Here is a 6,408-nt window from a genome sequence, read left to right on the forward strand (position 1 = left end):
GGGCCCTGCACCCACATGGGAGACTAGGAGGAAGCACCTGGCTCCTGGCTTCGGATCTCAGTGCAGCGCTCCAGCTGTAGAGGCCATTTGGGGGGTAAACCAACGGAAGGAAGACCTTTCTCTCTGTCTCTCTCTCTCACTGTCTGACTCTGTCCAAAAAAAAAAAAAAAAAAAAAAAAAGAGCATTCCAGCTACTGACTAAGCTAATGTGTAGAAAATGTGCTAAATAAAGGAAAGGCCAGTGAAGTGACAGTATGGACAATAAAGCAAGATCTGATAGTGATATGAGTTGTAACACTGGATATGGAATGATAATAACAACAATGACAATGACTGAAAGACCAGTTCACATGTCCAGTGTGTGGATTGTGAAAGATTCTTTGAGATATTCATTATCTTGAGGAATTAACAGAGACAAACTTTATTCACTTGCTGAAGGAGGAAAGGTAGAAGACACCATTTGTTGCTGTGGATTCATTCTGAGAGGAAGAGTGTGATGGAGGCAAGAGGCATGGAGTCACCACATAGGCCCCACGAGTTGGCTGAAAGCAGGCCAGAGGAGAGCTGACCTCAGACTCATTTATTTCAGTTAGGACAGTAGCTTATATAGCCAAGGCAGCCAATCCGGTCAAGGGGTGGTTTATGCCGTAATCAATCACTGCCTGTTGCTAGGCAGGCTCCTTTGCCATGTGGCTTCTGAAGCAGTTCCTGAGTAACTGAAGCTGGCTTGCCCGCGGCCATCGAATGATGATGGGGCAGTTATTATAAGCACTTAAAAAGGGCAGAAATGCATTGTTTTGCTTTTGTTTTTGTTTTAAGCCAGTATGCTGGTTGTAGCCATGCTGGATGTACGTGGGGTGACAGAGATGCTGGGTAACTATTTGAGTATGTCTGTGGTTATTCTAGTAATTGACTAAACTTTCTCTATCGGTGTTTCTGACCTAGGAAAGAGAACAGCTATCGAGGGACTTCCCTCTCAGGAGTAAAATGGATTTACTTAGAAAAAGGAAAAGATTCTAAGGTTTAAAAGAAAACAATTATAGTGGATAAATTTCACTGGAAGCTTAGGATGTGCTGGATGCCATGGTAAACACTGGAAGTATAAATCATTTTAACTAAAATTTGTTAAATGTATTAAAATAAAATAATAAATAATAATAATAAAATAATAAAGTTTGTTAAATATGTTAAAACTTAAAGAGCTTGTCATTTGCTGCATAATGATGCTATTCCTAGTTATAAGCTACAAATAAATATCAAAATCTTGCTTTGAATTATATTGTTAACTTCACTGTAAAGGAGTTATCAGAGAAGATACACATTTTAAAATATTTATTTATTTGTTTTCATTTATTTGAAAGGCAGAAATAGAGAAAGGCAGACAAGCAGGAAGAGATTCCATTTGCTGGTTCATTGTCCCAAATGATTGCAACAACTAGAGATTTGCCAGGTCAAAGCCAGGAGCCCAGAACTCAATCCATGTTTGCCACTTAGGATACAGGGACTCAGCTACTTGAGTCATTACCTACTGTCTCCCAGGGTGTGCACTAGCAGGAAGTTGGATCAGAATCAGAGGCAAAACTCAAACCTCAACAATTTGATATGGAATGTGGGCATCCTAAGGCATTTTGACAGCTGCACAAAATGACCACTTCCTAGACACAGGTTTTAATGCACAATCTATAGATCTTAAATATATGATGTCTATGGAATCTAAGAGAGAATGAAGATCAAAGAACCAAAGGCAATTCTGAATATTTTCTTATTATAATTTCTATGTGAATGTACTGGGACAAGGATAGTTTATGAGTAGTATGAGAACATGGCATTTTGTGGGCTTGGTGTTTATATAAAGAAATATGGTAGCAACAAAAAGAAAGAGCTGTGGGGAAATTCTACATTTTTGTTTACATCATAAACAAAAGAGGAAATAAAAGGAAAGAGTTCCAGGAAAAGCCATAGAGATGAGAGTACACATCCAGGAATTCTTGAGAGCAGTTCAATAGGAGCAACATTTGAAGTGTTGAGAGAAGTGAGGGATTAGAAGTTTCTGATTTGGAAATAGGTGTTTGGTGATTTTGATTGATCACTTAAGTGAGATGGAGGATGGACAACAGGATGTACATACTAAATGATTGAATATGGCATGAACATTTGAAAACAGTGTATGTAAACGACTATCAAGACTAAAAATAAATTCATATTTTCCTACACAATTTCTATAAATTGTGTGAAGGAAATTGAGAGGTGTTAAAAAGTACAGAGACTATGAAAGAGTTACAGATGGTTTGAGGAGTGAGAGGTTTAAAATAGTCCACGTGGAGCATACAAGAAAATGATAACCAGGGAAAAGTGAAGAGTTACTGGAAGGTATAGACTATCCCTGTGTTTTTAGTCATAGAAGATAGCAATTTTTCTTGTTTGTTAACTTCCATATCAATATTTAGCTATGTGAATGTGCAGAAACCAAGTTATTAATCCATCCAATAATTATGTTTTCTAAATCTTTCATCCAAGAAACACACACTGAGAGGAAGAGTCAGCAGAGATTAGAATATTGTAAAGTACTGATCATTACATTAATTGTGCCATAATAACTAGATAAAGTTAAAAATAAAAGAAGAAGGAAGGAATATTTGAGCCAAAAACTAGAGCAGGAATTGGGATACCTGAGATTTTGCAGGAACTTTCTGACATCAATAAGATCTAGAGTATGATAAACGTGCTGAGACAGAATAAAGGAAAGACCACCAAAAATAAAGAGGTTTGTGAATTTTTAGAATAGATTGTTACGCAATTTGTCCATTAGATGTTCACAGAACAAAATCATAAATGACAGGGAGAGGGTGTATGGGATTTCAATGAGTTTCACAAATTATAACAGAGGGGAAAGAAATAAACTCGCTAAGTATAAACCTCAAATGTGTAAAAGGCATTTTAAGGAAAAGTGTAGGAATGGTTTTCCAGGGTGACAGCATGCAGCAATATGCGCCAACCTGAAGGAGAGGGTCCCTTATAAAAAGAAGCTCTGTTTGAGTATGCCATAGACAAAGCATAATTGTCTTATGTAATCATTTTAATTAATAGTGCGTCCTCTTATAATTTCTATATTTGATATTCAACATATTTTTCAGAAAGTAGAAACAGAGCTCTTACCTCAATTTCTCAGTCCTACACCAAGCTCTTAAATTGGGAGGAAGAATTGAAAAGGAATGTTTATTTAAGCAAAAGAAAATCAGACTTACATTTCTTGACTAGATAAAATAACTGGGACAGGACTTATATTCCCAACTGAAGAACACTGATCTCATACATAAAATAATACATATCATGATATGGAATTACAGTTCTAAAGCCACTAAGTATCAGGCAATGAATGATTATAATATCTTACAGAAGGTAAACAATAGAGATCAACAGTATAATTTTCTTGATAAAATTTTTGGGCAACAAGGAAGGTTTAGGAAACCTAGGCAGCAGAGTTCAGAAGACAATGTTGAGTATGGAGTGAACAAAGTATCTAGGGTTTACAAAGTATGGGAAAAATCGGATAAATGGAGAAAATACCCCAGCTATCTAAGAGGGTGATATTTGGGTATTTAGATATTTGGGTATTTAGACTACTGATCATTGTGTACATTTGTGAAAACTACTCAGAGGAATAGTCATACCAATGATTAGGGAGAAGAGTATGGAGTGCTCACAGGGGACCCAGAATATTGTCTGTTCCCACTAGCCAGGCTGAATGAACTTGAATAGGCATATCTTATTTTACTTCAGCTTATCAAGCTTTGTAGATAGTATGCCTTTTAAAATTGGAGATTTTTTGGAACCTATTCCAGCGATGTGTTCTCAGGTTGTGTCAATAATACACATCTGAATAATTCTCACAATATTCCAAGCTTTGTCATTTTCTTCATATTTGCTTATCATGGTGATCTCTGATCAGTGATCTTTGATGTTGCTCTTGCAATTGTTTGGGGGGCAAGACTCATAATTATATAAGATAACACACTTAAAAAATAATTATTGTATGTGTTCTGATCAACCTGCCATTCTCCAGTCTCTCTGCTTAGCTTCAGGCTTCCACACTCCCTGAGACACAATTCATATTGAAATTAGGCCATTTAATAGCCAAATACCGACCTGTAAGAGTTCTAGTGAAAGGGAGAGTCACATATCTCTCACCATAAACAACAAACTAGAAAGTATTAGGAAAAGAATCACGCAATAATCTAATTAGAAGTGTAACTTGAAGGTGTCTAATGACAACACTTTAACAGATAAAGAGTTACTTTTTATGAATACACAGAGAATAGTTCCTCTCTTTTTTAATGATATATTTATTTATTTGAAAAACAGATTTACAGAGAGAGAGGGATAAAGGGAGAGAGAAACAGATCTCTCATCTTCTGGTTCAGTGCCCAACTGCCATGGTCAGAGTTGGGCCAGGTTGAAGCCAGGAGCCTGGAACTCCATGTGGGTCATCCACGTAGAAAGCACAGCCCAAAGACTTGGGCCATCTTCTGCGGCTTTCTCGTTCAAATTATCAGGAAGCTAGACCTGAAAAGGAGCAGCTAGGACTTGAACTGGTGCTCCAGTGCAATGCTGGCATTTCAGTCTGTGTCTGAACCAGCTGTGTCATATTCCAGGATCCATAATGTGTTTCTTGATATGGAATTTCCTACTGGTGAAATGCTGTGAATATTGTTGAAATGAAAACAAAAGATATAGAATATTACTTAAACACACTTGATAAGGCAGTGGCAGGATTTGAGAGGGCTGACTCTATTTTGAAAGGAGTTCTATATGCAAAATATTATGAAACAAAATCACGTTACAGAGAAATCTGTCGTGAAAAGGCAATGATTAAGCAGTCTTTGTTAGGAAAATGGAGCAGTTTTATCTATGGTGCTATCTACACCCTGACACCATCCTAGGCTCTAGCCCCGGACGCTGTGGCGGCCCAACCACCATTGTCAAACTCTACCCCCATCCTAATGGGATTCCATGCTCCTGCCTCCCTGCCCATCCTCTGGCAAAGTTTTAAAAGGACCTGTTCCTGAACACTTGGCTCTTTCTCTTGCTCTCTCTTCTCTCCTCGCTAGCTCCTCTCCTCTCTCTCTCTCTCTCCTCTCTGTTACACTCTCCTTCTCTCTCATTGTTCCTTCTTCACCCCTTCCCTCAGGTGTGCTGGGTTTTCCCTAATAAACTCTTTCCCTTACTTCAGTGTTTGGTGTGTTTTGTGACGGCCTAACAGTCTTCATTGTGTTTTCTTTTCTTTTTTTTGATTTATTTATTTGGAAGAGTTACACAGAGAGAGGAGAGGCAGAGAAAGAGAGTCTTCCATCTGCTGGCCCACTCCCTAATTGGCTGCAATGGTTGGAGCTGCACCCATCTGAAGCCAGTAGCCAGTGTGGAGTTCAGTTATAAGTAATTAATTCAAACCCTAAATTAGCTTAGATTAAGTACATTTGGAATTAAGACAATAATGTACAGTAAGTGATATGAAATTGGGGCAACATATTAAAGTCAAGCTAAATTTTGGCTTTAGGAGCTTTTAAGACCTGTTGTGAGAACCGCCGTTACTCCATGATAGGCCTTATTTTAAGCCAGAAAAGACAGACCTAAGGGTAAGGAGTGAAACTATTCCTGGAATTCAGATTCTTCCGCCTTCCTGTGTGACGCCTAGCCCCTAAGTTGCTCAAATGCACCAATAAAATGCATAAATTTAGGTAATTGCCATATAAGGAATAAGGAACTCTGCCTATGTGTGTAGTGACTTAATACTTGTTTACTCGAGTGCATACAAATGCTGGGAGGGGAAGGGACTGGGCTTCTCGCCTCAGCACTGCACTGCGTCGTATGTGCCGGTGGGAGACCCAGCCAGCTGGAAATAAATCCTCTTGCTGTTGCATCCAGTCTGCCTTTTGTGAGTTGCTTTGGGGAGGGTCTCATACTGGACACAACACCAGGAGCCAAGATCCAGGAGCTTCTTCATGGTCTCTCATGTGGTGCAATGGACCAAGGACTTGGGCCATCTTCTCCTGCTTTTCCCAGGCCATAGCAGAGCTGGACTGGAAGTGGAGCAGCCAGGCAGTGGCTTTATCTGCTATGCCACACCACTGGCCCCTTCATTGTGTTTTATTTAACGAAATTGCAATAATCACCTCAGCCTTCAGCAACCACCCATTCCAATCATTCAGTGGTCACCATCCATCAGCAAAAAGACTGTGACTCACTGAGACTGGGATATTAATGAGCATTTTTAAGCAACGAAGTGTTTTATGTTTTTTTAAAGGTATGTGCATTGTTTTTGGAGGTATTGCTATTGTATACTTACTACAATATAGTTTAAGAGTAACTTTTGCTGGTGCCCTGGTATAGTGGGTAAAGCTGTTGCCTGGC

Source organism: Lepus europaeus, chromosome 5 (genome assembly GCF_033115175.1).
Source record: "Lepus europaeus isolate LE1 chromosome 5, mLepTim1.pri, whole genome shotgun sequence".
Taxonomy (NCBI): domain Eukaryota; kingdom Metazoa; phylum Chordata; class Mammalia; order Lagomorpha; family Leporidae; genus Lepus; species Lepus europaeus.